Source organism: Octopus sinensis, linkage group LG2 (genome assembly GCF_006345805.1).
Source record: "Octopus sinensis linkage group LG2, ASM634580v1, whole genome shotgun sequence".
In the NCBI taxonomy this organism is placed as follows: domain Eukaryota; kingdom Metazoa; phylum Mollusca; class Cephalopoda; order Octopoda; family Octopodidae; genus Octopus; species Octopus sinensis.
This window is the reverse complement of record NC_042998.1, coordinates 58,249,555-58,269,246: the sequence shown is the minus strand read 5'-3', so window position 1 is coordinate 58,269,246 and position 19,692 is coordinate 58,249,555. Positions and strand designations below refer to the sequence as shown.

At 35.8% G+C, this 19,692-nt stretch overlaps 1 protein-coding gene across 5 annotated transcripts in view; it reads right to left on the bottom strand.

Annotated features, from left to right (window-relative positions):
* LOC115224721 (1-phosphatidylinositol 4,5-bisphosphate phosphodiesterase epsilon-1) overlaps positions 1-19,692 on the bottom strand; it is a 1,072,053-nt gene that overhangs the window by 395,069 nt on the left and 657,292 nt on the right. The gene's annotated exons all lie outside the window — the stretch shown is intronic.

Sequence of the window (19,692 nt, the reverse complement as noted above, 5' to 3'; positions counted from 1 at the left end):
TATATATATATATATATATGTATGTATGTGTGTGTGTGTGCCTGTGTGTGTGTGTGCGTGAAATTGTTAGTGGAAATGGAAAATGTTATTAGATGACATTTATTTGCAATGGTACTGAATATTATTGATCTTAGGAAGGCTATCAGTGCACTAGTGACCAACAACAGAGTATGTTTCATCACAAATATGATACAAGTATTTGCGAAAAAGCCCAAAGGGGTGAAAAAAGAAAATGATGCACAAATTCCCAGCAAGAAGTAAAAAATATAGTTTCTGCGTCGTTGGAATAGTTTTTATCTAATCTCGGCTTGGTGTGTTGGTGGGTGTGTGAATAGGAGGAGGAGGAAACCCCCTTCTGTCGTGGTTGCCCATGAGATTGCACCTAGAAAGTTATCCTCCGAGGCACAAGTTCGAACAAGATTGTTTATGGAAGGCCAGCAGTCACCTATGTATACCAGCCACTCCTCTCCGCACCACTGATGTTATCCAACAAGGGAAAGGTAAAGGTCGATGCAGCTTGGCACCAGTAATGTCGCAACTCATTTCTACAGTTGAGTTAACTGGAACAATGTGAAATAAAGTCTCTTGCTCAAGAACACAACACGCAGCCGAGTCCGGGAATCGAACTCACAACCTCACGATCGTAAGCTCGACGCTCTAACCACTGAGTCATGCGCCTTCACAAATCCCCAGCAAGAAGTAAAAAAAATATAGCTTCTGGGTCGTTGGAATAGTTATTATCCAATCCCGCTGTGGCGTGTTGGTGGGTGTGTAAATAACAAGAAGGAAAAATGAAGTGAGTAACATTGTGGGCCAAAGAAACCTAAACATTCCCCGGTTATAAAAATATTGAATCTTGTCAACGCCTTTTGGTAAGAGCACCACCTCCAGCGGTGCTCTTACCAAAAGGTGTTGACATCTCCTGTCGGCAGTTGAAGGTAATGTCTCGCATTGCAAGTTGTATCTAAAATGTATATTCTAAGGACATTCCCCTCGGCTGTAGAATAACATTCAAATCAGTTGTTGTACGTGCATATATTTTGCAACATGTACTTTTACTTTTCACCTAGCTACCTTTCAACCTAATAGCCTGCTTCTTATCTCCTGACTCTTAGCAACTTTCAAGAGCTTTATTTTATTGGAATAGACTACTAAACGTAATTGGTTGTTGAAATATGTGGGATCGGCAGAAATGAACTAGCGCTGAACAAAAATGTCTTATCTTTAGTTCCGATGTTGAATTCTAATGGGCTCCGTTTTATATACATTAGAGACATTTTGTCTTCCCCCAGCAAAAGACTTGGCACAGTGTTTTGCCTAAAGAAAATCATTATTATTTATAATCTTTGCTTTTTTTTCTGAACAGTGGGACTAATATAAATACGCATGAGGTTACCTTGTTATAAATACATCGCTGGGAAATAGCTTGTAATGGCCACGTCGTGTATACATTTGAAGAATAGAGAATTCTCGTTCATTTTCCTCCAGCTGACTAATAGTAACAAATTAGTGAATAAGATATGTTATTATTATGTTATATAATAATGACAATTATTCTCATATATCTGGGGGTCTGTAAAATAATGTACCAGTAAATTTCTAGAGTTGATGACATTAACCAATCCTTCCCCCCGCCCCGGAATTACTGACTTTGTACGTAAATCAGAAGCAATCATATCATACTGCACTTATTTCCTGAAGTTTCCACCACCCAGATTTGGATTTGAGAAAGTGGAATTAAAATCACCTTAATGTCGGAGAGAAAAACTATGTCGATGTAGTAATTTCTAGTAATTTCATGGAGAATATAGACAACAGTCGATTCTCATCTTTTACAGACGTGAAGAGATCAATTCACACCAGAGAAAACTTCTTCAATTATTCTGTGCTCTATCTAACTATGTCTCTAACAATTATGAACTTTAATTTACTGTTGCGAAGACTTGGCCAGCGGGGGTTGAGAAAATAGGCTACAATGCCAATACTTTATGGACACAGCGTGTTGGTGATTCCTGAATCAGAATTATTAATCTTTCTCTGACTGGAAGTCTGCTATTCTATTGATACTATCATTTGTAACTCTCAGAGGAATTTGTATTTTAATGTATACTAAGAAATATAATTTTGTCAGAGATTTCATCCGTTAAGTTAGGGTTAGGGTTAGGGTTAGGGTTAGGGTTAGTTTTTACAATAGGACAATATTTATATTATTTAATCTCAACCGAAGCAATGCTCGATAACCTCCTCCTGGCCAAAAACAAAAGTGTGGAGGGGGTCTGTAATAAACCAGCCTCTTGAATGTTGTGTATAATTGAGAAATTCTATCGAAGAGTAAAGTGAAGATTTAATCCGGTATTTATCTTGTTATTTCTTGTGTTTGTTTCACTATTTTTGTTCTTTCGTTTATGCAGGGGAGCCTAAGTTCTTTTCAAGATGACATAGAGAAGAGATGTATCCACTGAACAGCTCACAGATCTTCTAAGTCCCAGACCTTCTAAGTATTAAATAGTCATGAACTAGATTATATTTCTGCTTTTCGTTAATGAAACAAATTTACCAAGTCAAAGAGAAAATTTTCAATTTTATAAAAAAGGGATTCCTTCTACAGTGGAGAGTTGATGTCTGAGAATTATTAGTTTAGTTAATATATATTATATAATGTTCTCTTTTCTGGTTTAACATCCATTTTCCACGCCAGAATAAAATGGATGAGCTGTTGCAAATTTCGATAATATTGTTTTTGCAGAAGCATTTGTTTGAGAAAACGACCCATGTCCTTTCAAACGCTATACACTCAGTTCTGCAGGATGACATTTTGTCATAAAGGTAGACTGTAGCAAACATGGTTGTGTATTCTTCTCATATATTGATGTTTAGTAAGATGTAGTGCTATACACTATAGTGAAATACTTTACTGAATCTAATTTCGATTGTGAGTTTATCCATCAATATAATTCTGGACCAATAATATACTGAAATAGATTTGATCAATTTTAACAAAAGATGGTTGTGTGGCTTGGTAAAAAAAAATCGATCTTTATTTAGGATTAGAAGTAAACTAGGGTGGTTGCAATTCCAGGGACAAGAAATGAGTAATGATCAATACCTCATGAAAATGATCTTATCAGATGAATGAAATGGACCCGAGATTTACTGATTTAGTGTATTGTTCATTAGAAAATAATTAATCAATACCATTGCTTAATGAGTTCTTCATTGCAAGAAGCTTCATTGTTGAATGAAAAGCATCAGATAAACATTGATGGATGGCATATTCTTAATAGGCCAACTCAGCATTTTCTTATCAAGCGATAGATAAATAGCATTTCAAACCAGATCTCATGATTGACTTTCAATTACACATAGGATGTCTGTGTTAGGTTAATTACATAATTATCAATCAAAGTTAATTGCAGAAAGATGTACTAATGTTACTATGCCAGTGTTACCAAGCTGAATGTTACCCACTTCAATTTTACCAACAAGGATATTGTTAAGTCAAATGTTAAATGAGCTCAGTGTTACCAGTAATATTATTTAGATTGACAGTTTGATATATTTAACTTAACAGGTTGATATGTTGTCGTCTTTATAAGTGTCACTGTTGTCATAGCCGTTACTGTTGTCACTCTCGAATGACTTTAACCAATTCTACTTCGTCATCAATATACTTTGAAAATCATAAATCGAAGAGTTAGGCCGCAGTCACTCAACACCAGGGGATTATTCGTTTATTATTATTATTATTATTATTATTATTATTATTATTATTATTATTATTATTGTTGTTGTTGTTGTTGTTGTTGTTGTTGTTGTCATTATTATTGTTATTATTATTATTATTATTATTATTATTATTATTATTATTATTATTATTCAGTAGTTTTATTTTTATAGCGTGCTTTCACTTCACTACCGAGCGCAGCTCTGTGTGCCTTGGGTATGTGCTGTGATTTGTTGTGATGCTCTGATGGTTATTGTATGGAAAGTGTTCTGCGTAGGATGTGTGCAGTGCCTAGTAGTGATTTTTTTTGTGTTGAGAATGTATCTTCGTACGTTAGCTAATTTATTAGGGTTCATTGCTGTATCCAAGTCTATATCTCTATTATTTTCCTTCCATATTTTATATGTATGTGTTGTTGTATTTTCATTTTTTGGGTAGAGTACTGCTGTGTAGTATGCGTGTAAGATAGAAATGTATTCCTCACGTGTCCATTTACGTCTTTGGGTTTTATTTGCGGGACATGAGGTACAACGTCCGGCCCATTATTTTGACGGTCGTCATTTTCGTAGGGTACCGGTCCGTTTATTTCTGTTGTCACATTATTTCGCACGTGTAGTTTTTCGTACATTTTTTGTTGTAAGTTTAATGTACGTACCGCTCGATTGTTATTCTTGGGTTGAATAGTATCGGAGGCATTTAATTTCTTCGTAGTTCCTTTGTACATGGTGTTTGGGGTCGGGGATGATCGTGATGTTCCACGCATGTTTACATGTGTTGCGTTAGAGGTGGAGATGATATCGAGTCAAAATACATCATTTCGTTTCGAAAATAGTAATAAATTTCAATTAGTATTACTTACTCGGATACAGTCCAATTCTTTTATTATTATTATTATTATTATTATTATTATTATTATTATTATTATTATTATGATTATGATTATTATCATGATTATGATTATTATTATTATTATTATTATTATTATTATTATTATTATTATTGGGTGAGAGAGTATGACATGCCATCAAAGTGACACTGAGGTAGGTAAAATATATAACCCCAATATACCCATCAGGAATACCGGGTCAGGTAAGGGTTATGCATCACAACCATATGTGCGCGACATGGTGATCTCATATCAAGATAGACAGCGCATGACCTTGCAGGTGGGGCCCAGTTAGAATTTTCTTCAGGTCGAGTAGCCCATCCTGCTCAGAAGCTCTCTGAATAAGGGTTGTTTAAAAATGTTGAACGAAACACCTATGTTTCCAGAGGTGAATTATCCAAACCTCAAAGAATCCCTCTCAGCGCATTGCTATGATGCTCTCCACTACTTCTGCTCGTGATCAGAGATGCACATATCATCAGTCGCTTAGGGACAACATGTATACCTGACAAAACAACGTATATGATAACATTTCCAGTCAGTTAAGATCAGAAGCCATGAGAGCCACTGTCTGGTACTGCACCAGGGCATTTATAATAATAATAATAATAATAATAATAATTATTATTATTATTATTATTATTATTGTTGCTGTTGTTGTTGTTGTTGTTGTTGATGTCGTTGTTGGTGTTGTGGTGGTGGTTGTTGCATAAGGTGACGGGCTGGCAGAATCGGTAGCGCGAGGGACGAAATGCGTTGCAGTAGTTCGCTCGTTGCTGCGTTTTGAATTCAAATTCCACCGAGGTCGACTTTACCTTTCATCCTTTCGGGTTTCGGTTAAATAAGTACCAGTTACATACTGGGATCGCTGTAACTGACTTAAACCCTTCCCCCAAATTTCAGGCCTTGTGCCTACAGAAGAAAGGGTTATTATTATTATTGTTGCTGCTGCTGTTGTTGTTGCTGTTGTTGTTGTCGTCGTCGTTGTTGTTATTGTGTTGGTGGCAGTGGTGGTGGAGGTTGTTATTTAGGGCGGCGAGCTGGCAGAAATGTTAGCCCGTCGAACAAAAAGCGTAGCGGCATTTCCTCCGCCTTTACGTTCTGAGTTCAAATGCCACCGACTTTGGCTTTTATCTTTCCGGGGTCGATAAAATAAATACCAGTTGAACAGTGGGGTCAATGTAATCGACTTATCCCTCCCGCGAAATTGCAAGCCTTGTGCCAAAATTTGAAACGATCATTATTATTATTATTATTATTATTATTATTACTATTATTATTATTATTATATTATTATTATTATTATTATTGAGTGAGAGAGCAGTACATGCCATCAAAGTGATACTGGTGTACAAATATACGAAGCCCAGTATACCCATCATGACTACCCGTCTGATAAGAGTACATCAGGCACATGCATCACAATCATATGTGCGTGACATAATGACCTTGCATCAAGATAAACAGCGCATGACCTTGCAGATGGAGTCCACTTAGAATTTTCTTCAGGTCGAGTAGCGCATCCTGCTCAAAAGGTCCCTGAATCAGTTTTGTCCAAGAAGGATGAACAGAACACCTTTTTTTTCCAGTAGTGAAGTATTTAAACTCCAATACATGGAATTGCTCTCAATACATGGCTATGATGCTCCCACACTACTTCTGATCAGAGATGCACACATCGTCAGCTACAAAGGGACATGCTCAACTGGTTGAGGTCAAGTAACTGACAAACAAATCTGTGGTATTGAGCAGAATATTTGCTGTAGCCCATCCTTTATACCTAGACAAAACATGTACATGATAACACTACCAATCAGTTAAGATCAGAAGCCATGAGAGCCAGTGCCTAGTACTGCATCAGGGCATTTATCATCATCATCATCATCATCATCATTATTATTATTTTTATTGAGGTTTAGTCGGATGAGGTAGAGTACTTGACTTTTTTTCAAGGTCTCCAAGACTGGCTGAACGAAGAGAAGTCATCCTCAGACTAAAGTCCTGAATTGACTACCTACATACAATATACCAATTTCCGTCAAAGACACTGTCAGGTGGTTGTGTTACACTGCACGGCAGAGTAAGTGAATCTCACAAGGACAAGCACTTAAACGTACGGTGAGCTTCCACACGATTTCTCTTTTTTTGACCCAACACCACGGAAGAAGACACTCAACTCCTAGGCCCATTACTTTTATACTAAAAACTTGCATATTTAAAACCTTCTAAGTAATTCATGCTTTTCTCAGTGCAGTAGTTATGTTCATTGAAAGAAGGATATGACGATTAAATTAAGTAGATGGAGCTTCTGCACAAAAATTTCGTTGTCAGCTCAAGGAGTCTCCGTATTGACTAAGACATTTTCTTTGTTAATTTCACAGGAAATGAAATCTTAGGATTTCGTTCTCTAAGCAGAGTTTGGGTTATGAGTAGGCATTTGAACATTATTGGTTCCATGAGACAATTGACACATGTCTCCGGTTAACTTGAAGACTTCTTTATATTTCAGCATTGAAAAGAATATAGTCATTGATTTTAGTTTACTACTCTTTATTAAAGGCACGGATTGAATTAATTCTTGTATTGCTGTGCATGTAGTGCAAACAATTCCAAGATACAATCTTCAGTGACACACCAATGTTAGTAAAAATAATTAGCACGTTTTCACTGGCTTTCTATGAATTTCTTCTTCACCATCTGGTTTGGTGGACATCTGTAAACTTGAGGTATGTGAAACGTTTACTTTGGGTAATTTGAAACCGTATTTCTATGCTACAATTTTATGCCTTTTAGTCGTTTCCGATTTCACTTGTACTTTCTGGCGTTTCATTTCTTTCCTATATTCTCGTTTATCATTGATTCTTTTATCGCTGAACCGTGTTACGCTTATCACCAATTCACTTGTGATAATAAGTGTCAGTGATCGATAGAAAATTCTACATGTAGCGGAAAAACGCACCCTGGCGACCACCACGTTACTCGTTTACTCAGAATGCACTGAGTATCCCTTGTGTTTACATAATCGTGCAGTGAGGCTGCATATTTTTTTTATATGGATTTATGCACCCGTATGTACAACATAGGATCAGTGGTTAGAAAAATACGAAGGCTCCTGATCCTAACTAACGATGCTGACGAGTGTATTCTGTACAGGAAAAGGTAATGATCTGCGAAAACATGACGGTAGAGGTTTGGCTGCTATGGCACGTGGGTTTGGTATCAAAGACTCTAGGATTCCTTCCATTTACAAGTGCATGAATATGATTCAATTATCACTGATTCTTATATCACTGTTTCTATTTGGAAACAAACACCGCGATAAACAAGGATAGATGAATATGAAATGTGAGTCGTGATATTTTGTGTGATTGTCGTCTTATTATATTTATTGATGTGTATTACGTGCTTAGTGTCGGGTATTGATTGGGTAGAGAATGTGCTGTGTGATTTCTGTTGGCTGTTTTATATTAATGGGTGGTAATCGTGTAAAATTTGGCTTGTATAACATACTACATATCGATTTTGTAAAAGGAAGTATTGTATTCTTGTTTTGGCTGGTGATTATGTAAACCATGGGAATTTTATAGGGTATGTACTGTGTGAATCGAGCTACTGGATTGAAAGTTTATTGTGTAGGACGTAAGTATGACTAAACCGGGTATTTTTGACTCTATTTTTAATGTGTTTTTTTATATATTTGTTTATGGGCTTTTTCGTACATAATGTTTCGATTATTGCTTTCAGTGTCACACCCATCATACTTCCCATCACAAGTATGTGATTATTATACATATTGATAGACTCATCGTCGAAGACGACGTATGAGCGTTCACCTTTTGCCGAACGACAAGCACAAATGATTTGTTTATGGTGATAAGACGTATGTTTTGTACATTAGCTCCCTCTCACTATCAAATCGACATTCTGTACCACGCATCATTTGTTAAAGTGATCGTAGAACAACGTGGGGTGAAGTGTTTTGCTCAAGAACACAACGCATCACCCGGTCTAGGAATTGAAACCGTGATCTCGAGATCTTGAGTGAAAAACACTAACCACTTAGCTATGCGTGAGTGTGATTGGATTAGTGGCTTTTATTGCTTTACTCAAATCTCACCGAGGTCGAATAACTTTTCATCCTTTCAAAATCGATAAAATAAGTGCCAGTTGAGTTTAGGGCTTCGATATGATCGGTAAGACCGATCCCAATGCTTGGCATTATACCTAACTTATAAACTATCATTACCACCACCACAACCATCATCATCATCACCATTATTATTGTTATTATTATTATTACATGTTTGATTTTTGCTTTGTATTTGTACGAGTTGACTCCAAGTGTCACCCAGAGACCTCAAGAGACAAATTAGAAGCTCATATATTTGGTTTTGCACATAGAATTGTTCTAAAGAATGTTTATGAAAATATAAGAAAATCATAAGTTTGTTTTAAAATTTGAGAATACATAGACAGTATTTTACGTAGGATACGGGCAGTTCTCATGAGCAGTATCTTTTGAATTTCTGCCATTTTGGGGTTTTTCTGGTAATTGAGCTAGGTAGGATTATTATTATTATTATTATTATTATTATTATTATTATTATTATTATTGGGTGAGAGAGCAGTGCATGCCATCAAAGTGACACTGGGGCAAAATATACGAAGCCCAGTATACCCATCATGACTACCCGTCTGATAAGGGTACACTAGGCACATGCATCACAACCATATGTGCGCGACATGGTGATCTCATATCAAGATAAACAGCACATGACCTTGCAGGTGGGGCCCAGTTAGAATTTTCTTCAGGTCCAGTAACCCATCCCACTCGAAAGGTCCCTGAATAAGGGTTGTTTAAGGAGGTTGAACGAAACACCCATGTTTCCAGAGGTGAATTATTCAAACCCCAAACAATCCCTCTCAACACACGGCTATGATGCTCCCTCACTACTTCTACTCGTGATCAGAGATGCACATATCGTCAACCACTAAGGGACATGCTCAACTGGTTAAGGTCAAACAACTGACAAACAAATCTGTGGTATTGAGCAGAATATTTGATGTAGCCCATCTTTTATACCAAGACAAAACAATGTACATGATAACACTTCCAATCAGTTAAGATCAGAAGCCATGAGAGCCACTGCCTGGTACTGCATCATCATCATCATTATTATTATTATTATTATTATTATTATTATTATTATTATTATTATTATTATCATCATCATCATCATCATCATCATCATCATTATTATTATATTATTATTATTATTATTATTATTATTATTATTATTATTATTATTATTATTAAGGTGGTGAGCTGACAGATTTGTTAGCACGCCGGGCAAGATGCTTAGCGGCTTTTCGTCTTCTTTACGTTCTGAGTTCAAATTCCCCCGAGATCGACTTTACCTATTATCCTTTCGGGGCCGATGAATCACTGGGGTCGATATTAGTGACTAGTCCCCTGCCGCCAAAAATAAAAAATCAGTCCTTGTGCCTTTAGTACAATGGATTATTATTATTATTATTATTATTATTATTATTATTATTATTATTATTATTATCATTATTATCATTATTATTATTATTATTATTATTATTATTATTATTATTATTATTATTATTATTATTCAGTAGTTTTATTTTTATATCGTGCTTTCACTTCACTACCGAGCACAGCTCTGTGTGCCTTGGGTATGTGCTGTGGTTTCTTGTGATGCTCTGTATTGAAAGTGTTTGGTGTTGGATGTGTGCAGTGCCCAGTAGTGCAATTTTCTGTATGCTATATATATTTGTAAGTCCTGGTGGTTTTGTTATGTATTTGCCTGACTATTTTTTTTATCATACCTAATGCGCAAATTATGATAGGAATTGTTTCAGTTTTTAGATTCCACATTCGAGTTACCTCTATTTCTAGATCTTTGTATTTTGAAAGTTTCTCCATTTCTTTTAGAGAAACGTTGTCATCTGCTGGTATTGATACATCAATTAGTAAGCATTTTTTTCTTCATGATCTCTGACAACTATATCTGGCCTTAATTTCTCTATCTCTGTGTATTGGCATATCCCAGAGTATGATTGATTTTTCGTTTTCTGTGACGTTTTCTTTTTCTTTATTATTATTATTATTATTATTATTATTATTGTTGTTGTTGTTGTTGTTGTTGTTGTTGTTAATTGTTGTTATTATTATTATTATTGTTCCTCTTCTTTTATTATTATTATTATATTATTATTATTATTATTATTATTATTATTATTACTATAAATATTATTATTATCATTTATGGTTTCCTTTCATTATAACTTTGTTGTAGCTGCCTTAGTCCCGAGCATCCTCCGGAGGCCAAGAGTAGCAAGGGCAATCTTTTGTGGCATATTTCAGCTGTTTTTTATCACTATTTACCAAATACTCGGCAAGCTCTCTCCTTTCACTTCTTATACAACGGTCAATACTAATTAGTCCTCTGCCGCCATTCTTTCTTTTCATATACAGTCTGTTTACGTTTGCTTTAGGGCGTAGCACCCTATGCAGCGTCATCAACTTTTTTTTCCTTCTGGCCAGTGTTGATATTTCCTCCTTAGTCCATTTGAGGACGGACGCACTATATCTGACCAGCGCAACTGCCCATATATTCATTGCGGTAATCAAAGTTTTGGTATTGAGATTGGATTTCAGCACCATCTTCACTCATGTTTGATACGCCTCGCTGACCTTGACTTTCATTTCTCTGTGTAGAATGTCATCCAGCTCCAAAATCCCCTAAATACCTATACCCATCACCGTCGGGTTCACCCATGGTCTCCCCTGATGGTAACCGCACTCCTCTGCAGGCTGCTTTCTTCCCTCTTTTTATATTAAGTACTGAGTATTTGGCAATCCCAAATTCCATACTGATATCCCTGCCACACTTCTGGACTGTTTTGGTTAAGGAATCTATCTGTTTTTCAGATTTCCAAAACAATTTTAGGTCATTCATAAACAGAAGATGATTCAGTGATGTACCTTTCTCCCCACGTCGGTAACCCATCTTAACTATCCTAAGTGTCATTGTTATAGGTATTAGTGCAATTACAAATCATAACGGAGAAAATGAGTCACCTTGGAAGATGCCCCTTTTAATATTAACTTCTCCAAGGAATACATTACTTGAGTACAATTCGGTTTTCTACTGTTTCATGCTATGCATCTGAAAATTTGTGATGTTGTCAGCAACAGCAAACATTTGCAGGCATTCAATGATCCAAGAATGAGGCATCATATTATATACCTTCTTTAAATCAATCCAAGCCAAAGACATGTTTGTATGATGCTTTTTACAAGGCCTCAAAACTGTTTTATCGATTTCCAGGTGATCCTTAGTGCCCTGAGAACTCTTCCTTCATCCTTTTTGTTCCCTTGGTAGTATTTCTTCCTGTACCAGGAAAATGTATGTCCTTTCCGCGCATATTCCAGTGAGTATCATCCAGATTATGTTTAAGCATGCTATGGGACGGTAGTTTTCCACAATATTCCCATTTCTTCTATCTTTCATTACAAGTATTGTCCTCCCTGTCACCACCCACGTGAGGTCTGTACCTTTCTGGACACACTCATTCAATTGGTCTGATAGTCTTTCATGCACCGTGTGGCATTTCTTCAGCCAAAAGCCACGAATCTCATTTGGTCCGGGGGCTTTCCAGTTACGCACTTTACCCACTTGTTCTTTCACGTCAATTGGTGCTTATGACAATATTCCTTCGTTTCTTTCCTCCTTGTAATTCTGTCTTGATAGTTCCTATCCACATTGGATCCCTTTTATGCACCACATTGTTCCCCCATAATCCGCTCCAGAACTCCTAGGCTTGATTTGCACCAGGAGCAACATTTTCCCCCATTGTCTCCTTCTAACGTTCGGAAGAATTGCTTCGGGTTATTTTTGAACAATCTGTTCTCCTCAACTGCTTATTTCTGTTCACAAATCTTCTGATCCTCTGGCTTTTTGCCATGATCCTGTTTTAACTGCTCAGCCGCTGTCGCCATCGTCATCATTAATATTTTAATCATTATTATTTTATAAATTAAGCTTAATAAAATAATTAATTTTCTATGTAGCGAGGTAAGATCTCTAATTTGTACAGAAAAACCTTATAGAAATCTATGATAACATCTGATGCCATCTGAAGAGTATTAACAATGTAGACGAAGTGATCAAGTTACAATCAAGAATACACACACACACACTTATATATATATATATATATATATATATATATATATATATATATATATATATATATATATATATATATATATATACATACACACACACGCACACACATATATATATATACAACTATACAACTCACGGCATAAAACTCTACACGACAATACTTACCATATACTAACATTAAGATTGTCCAGTTCGATAGATTTGATAGGATACGACACTCAGAACTGTGTTCAATAAAGCTTTCACAAATATCTAAATTGATTAATATATTGTGTTTATCTAGTTATGAGATTTACTATGGACAAGACTAATCTTTGTAAACAGGTGTGGTTTTATATCTTATTTACCTACCTGCATAGTCTCATGTACTGAACCTAGTGAAACGTAAGCTTGATCTCAATAAATAATGTTTTATTTACAATACATTTCAATATAAAGATAGTTTTAATGATGAAAATTGTGTTGTTACTCTTTATGGTAATAATAACAGTAAGAACATTTTTCTCATCACAAAAACAGCAGCGTGATGGCAGATCGTTAGAGTAAAGGTGAAAAAGAATTATTTGCGGTATTTGCTCTGACTTCAAATCCTGTCGTGAGTCACTTATAAGGTCGGTAAAATGAAGTGCCAGTCAAATACCGGGGTAAATGGTATCAACTGACCCACTCTTTACACTTAATTTTACGACTAAATTACGAAACACTAAAAACACTAAAAAAAAAACGTGGCTTGCCAGAATCATCAGAGCCTTCAGAAAAATTACTTCACGGCATTCGTTCTGTCAGTTTACGTTGAGTTCAAATCCAGTCGAGGTCAACTTCACTTTTCATCCTTTCAAGATTAATAGAATAAAGTCTGAGTCAAATACTGAGTTCAATGTAATCAACAAACCCCATCCCTCTAAAATTACTAGTCTTGTGCCAATATTTGAATCCATTAAGGGGCTGAGCTGGCAAAGTCATTACTATACCGGACAAAATGCGTGGCGTCATTCCTCCTGGATATTTAAGTTCTGAGTTCAATTTCTGCCGAGGTCGATCTTGTCTTTCATCTATTTGGCAAACATAATCGGCTATCCCACTCCACTAAAATGATTGTACCCTAGTTGTCTCTAAGAAGACTGTTTTCTGGAGCTGCATATTATTATTATTAGAACTGTTTTTGCTATTAATCTCTCTAGTTTAATCATGTCTATGATATCTGGAGTACGGAAGGCATGAGCGTGTTTATCTCAGCCACAACAAAGTAGAGTTTCTCCTTTAAAAAACAAAACAAAACAACATTATATATGCAGAAGTGGCTGTGTGGTAACTAGCTTGCTAACCAACCACATGGGTCCGGGTTCAGTCCCACTGCGTGGCATCTTGGGCAAGCGTCTTCTGCTATAGCCCCGGGCCGACAAATGCCTTGTGAGTGGATTTGGTAGACGGAAGCCAAAAGAAGCCTGTCGTATATATGCACATATATATATATATATGTATGTGTGTGTGCGTTTGTGTGTCTGTGTCTGTCTCCCTAGCATTGCTTGACAACCGATGCTGGTGTGTTTACGTCCTCGTCACTTAGCGGTTCGGCAAAAGAGACTGATAGAATAAGTACAAAGAATAAGTCGCGAGGTCGATTTGCTCGACTAAAGGCGGTGCTCCTGCATGGCCGCAGTCAAATGACTGAAACAAGTAAAAAAGTAAAAGAGAGAGTAAAGAGTATATGTAATTTATCATTAACAGAAGGTGGTAAAGTGAGAGGAACTGTAGAGTACCGTACAAATTACCTTATATTATTTCATTTAATCTCTCTACATTCTGAGTTCAAACTTCACTGGTTATAAACATTATCTGTTATTCTTTAGTCAAGAATATACACTTCTTTTACTCCTGCTCTTGTGCCGATTTCAGAAATTCAAATTAAGATGAATAATAATGGTATACTGAGGATTAAGACTAAGCATTCAATAAGTTCATTGTTATTTATTCAATTATCTCACCCTATTAATTTTGATTGTACATTGTTCATAGAGCTGCTGGCTTGCTTTTCTTTAGCTCTCAGTATACGAATATTAAGAAAGAGTGAAACCTGTTATGTTACTCAAACAAATGTATTAATGTGTTTTGCTGAAGGGCTGCATAAATCTTTTTTGTTATAAGAAGAGATAAAAAAACAGAAACCCAAGTAGATACTGAGTATTAACCTGAAAACATGATGATCTCCTTTATAGAAAACTGGAACTATCAGTAAGCTTGTTTTCTTACAAACACACTTATACACAAAACGCCTTTCAGTTTTTCCTTATATGCAAACGCATAATGGAAGAGAAAGAGAGAGAGAGTGTTCGGTACAAATATTTGTTAGAATCTTGACATGTGCATATCTATCCATCTATCCATCCATCCATCCATACGTATATATATATATATATATATATATATAAATTAATTAATCAATTAATAATTTTACCAAGTAGTTCGGTATGTTAAAATAACCATTATCGGTAACCTTATGGAAAAATCCTATAATTACAAGCATAATTATAATTAAGGTTCAGCAAAAATTGCTTCACCAAATACCGAAATTTAGGAATAGCAGTTAAATACTATTCCACTACCATAAAATATCTCCCCGACAGTAATGCTCTCAACTCACGCAAATAAAGAGACAAAAATAACAAATCCACCTGGGTAGCCTAATTATAATTATGCTTATAATTATAGAATTTTTGTAAACATATACATATACATATATATATAATATATATATATATATATATATATATATCGCTTTCTCATCATCATCCTAATTGTAGACATTCAGTTATAGTTCCGTTGCTAATGAAGAACATTTTATACAATTCTTTTATTTTTTTAATTTTATATATATATATATATATATATAATATATATATATATATATATATATATATATATATATTTCTTTAATACTCACAAGTGGCTAAACACAGAGGGGACAAGCAAGGACAGACAAAGGGATTAAGTCGATTACATCGACCCCAGTACGTAACTGGTACTTAATTTATCGACCCCGAAAGCGAAAGCGACTGATAGAATAAGTACCAGCCTTTAAAAAATAAGACCTGGGGTTGATTTGTTCGATTAAATCCTTCAAGGCAGCGCCCAACATGGCTGCAGTCAAATGACTGAAACAAATAAAAGATGTGTAAGGAGGTGTTATGCATGATGGATGGTATCTAAGAAATGGTACCTCGTTAGGAAGGCAGTTATCTTTTTATTTCAATATCACTCAAATACTTTAACATAAGAGGTTAGTGAGATTGGTTGGTAATTCATTGTGAGTCGCTAAATAAAAGATGAATTGACATGACGAGGATAGAAATGTTTATGCATAATATTTGAGTTCAGCAATTTCCTATAGAGATTAGTAAGCGGAGATTCAAGATGATGTCTGCACTCTTGCACACACAGACACACACAGACACACACATACACACACACACACACCACACACCACACACACACACACACATACATAATACATACATACGCATATGCACTGTATACGTTTGAAGACAACAGGAGTTATACAGTATCAGTGATATCTAACACCACCATTTCCTACAGCTGTTTCAATAATTCTTAAATAGTCACCATAATAGCAACAACCATGGAGAAATAACATTGGTGATGCTTTTCCTCAAGTAGAAACTGCAGGAGTTGCTCAGACGTATTACGACTCTTCTAAATCTATCGCAGTGTCGGAAACTCTTCCATATCATCAGCAGATCACAAGCGTTTCGTACGCTTTGCCTAAGTGGGGCAGTGAGGACTTACGACTATATACTTATATAGTCATTTCTACTATAGGCACAATACCTTAGATTTTAGGGAAGTGACTAATCGATTGCATCAACCTCAGTACTTGACTGGTACTTTACTTTATCGATCCCGATTGGATAAAAGGCAAAATCGATCTGGGAGGAATTTGAACTCAGAATACAGAGACGAAATGCCTCCATGCATTTTGTCCAGTATGCTAACAATTATGTACTAATGTAATAATATAATTATACAGGACGTACAAATCACATTTTCCAGACCTTTGGAAATATGATTGCTAAATCACAACAACCGTTAGAGGAGAATAGGAGAAAAAGATACAAGAAATATGATGTAGAGGAAACAAAGGATTTATAGACATAGGCTGGGTAGAAAGATGTAAAGATAACGAAAAAGAAGTATGTATGAGGTAGCAAAAGAACTGAATATAATAACAAAAAAAAAAAAGAAATGAGATTAAAGATAAAAAATAAAAAAATAAAATAAGAACAATAGTAAATAAATAACGGAAGTAGAGAGTAATATTTGTGAGTATAGTACAGATAAGTGTTCTACTGGTCAATTCCTGATGGTTATAAATTAATTGTTGTAGACATCAAGATAAGTAAAGGTTTAGTCATTCATGAAGGAGTGTCTCCAGCAGAGTCATGAAGGACAACTCTGGAAAATTGGTCATAAAAGGTCCGGGATGAATGATAAAGAACAATGATAAAGATTCAAGATGATATCCGCACTCTTGCACACACACACACACACACACACACACACACACACACACATACATACCTGCATACATACGCACATACATTGTATACGTTTGAAGACAAAAGAAGATATACAGTATCAGTGATATTTAACACCATCATTTCCTACAACTGTTTCAATAATTCTTAAATAGTCACCATAACAGCAACAACCATGGAGAAATAACATTGGTGATGCTTTGCCTCAAGCAGAAACTACAGGCGTTGCTCAGACGTATCGGCATCATCATACGTATAAACACACACATATATTGTTGTACTGAAGTCCCTCAAAATAATGATATTTTGAAATCACTTAGTACGTACGTTTCGGATCTGCATAATATATATGATAGGAAATAATCCCATTACGCAAGACCTTCCTCAGGTGATACATTTCAAAATATTTATGCATATATATATATATATATAAAACTTAGATAAAACTTAGATATGTTTCGACCAGAGATTGGTCCAGGCCATGTCTAACTTAATAGCACCACCTGATAGGATTATTCGAATCCTGTTTAAGTCAAGTTTTGTTCAAGTAGTGAGTTCTTGTTGGGTGAGTTGTATCCAGTTTTGTTCAAGTAGTGAGTTCTTGTTGGGTGAGTTGTATCCAATTATGGGTGGCTTATCTGGTATTCTTTGAAGGAATCTATCCAGACTCTGTTTGAAGTTGATGGGATCCTTTTCCTCTTTGATCTCCCTCGGGACAATGTTAAATAGGGCAGGGCCTGTTGAGGAAAAGAAATTATGTTGCAGTGTACATGTATGTTGTGATCTTGAATTTGGCAGGGGACGTATAGCCCGTGGTACACAGTCTCGGATGAACCTTGAAGCTAATGTTTAGGTCGTTTGGGCAAAGTTGGCGGTATATTTTCCACATCGTACAAATGATGTACCGCTCACGGCGACGCTGGAGGGAGTAAAGTTTCAAGGCTTTAAGGCGATCCCAATAATCGAGAGCAGCCATGCCTTCAATTGTTTAGTGAGAGCCCTCTGGGGTGACTCAATTCTGGAGATGTTTTGTCTTGTGTGAGGAGACCACAGTGGGCAGCAGTATTCAAGGTGTGGCCGTACAAAGGATGAAAAAAGTGGTATGATGACACCTTGTTCTCTGGACCGGAAAGTTCTAAGATCCAGGAACTCATCCTACGAGCTGTATCGACCTTCTTGTTGATGTGTGCACTCCAACTGAGATCGTCATCAACAATTACACCCAGGTCTCTGATATTGTTAGAGGCTGTGAGCGGTTCCCCTGAAGGAAGAGAGTATGGTTGTTTTAGTGAGGAATTTCTTCCAAAATGCATCAGCTCAAATTTTCCCTCATTCAGTTGCATTTTGTTTCTGTCTGCCCATTGACTCACAGCATATAGGTCAGACTGGAGTTGAGTTCGGTCTGCTTCTTCATTGACGATTTGCTGGAGCTTAGTGTCATCAGCGAATATTTTCACTTTGCAGTGATGTACGACACTGGAAAGGTCGTTTACATAAATTATATATATATTATATTGAGGGTACTACTATTCGTAGATACCACACGCTAGAGAGGGACCAATGCGGTCAAAACTACTAAAATAAACAAAAATTTACCGAATGCAAAACTTCAAAGCAAATAATTTAAAAAAAGAATAAATAAATATTTTCAAAGTGGAAAAAATTTACGAATTTTTTCTCTTACGAGGTTTTTCACGCTAACTACTGATAATTTCTTTTAAAGATTTTATCCTCAATTGTTAATTTATATTTTTCACCGGAATAGTTCAATACTGAATTTTTATTCCGAGTAAGAAATTTGTTACCGAAATGCATTGCGAATAAGCCCGCCATTTTCATAGATATGTAAAGATAAACATTCGTACATGCTACGACGAATTCTGCGGTTGGCTATCGAGCTTGTAACGTTATGTTTTTTCTTATATATCTTGAGTTTGTTGCACTGATGAACATAGAATGCATATTCTGCATTAATTGCGAAATCACAGGTGATATGATTGATTGATTGATTCTAGTTTCAGCTCATGAGCTGTGGCCATGCTGGGGCACCGGTAACTAAATTTTTTTTAAATGATTTGCTTTGAAGTTTTGCATTCGGTAAAATTTTGTTTATTTTAGTAGTTTTGACCGCATTGGTCCCTCTTTAGCGTGTGGTATCTACGAATAGTAGTACCCTCAGTATAATATAAATAAATATTTTCAAAGTGGAAAAATTTACGAATTTTTCCCCTTACGAGGTTTTTCACGCTAACTACTGATAATTTCTTTCAAAGATTTTATCCTCAATTGTTAATATATATATATATA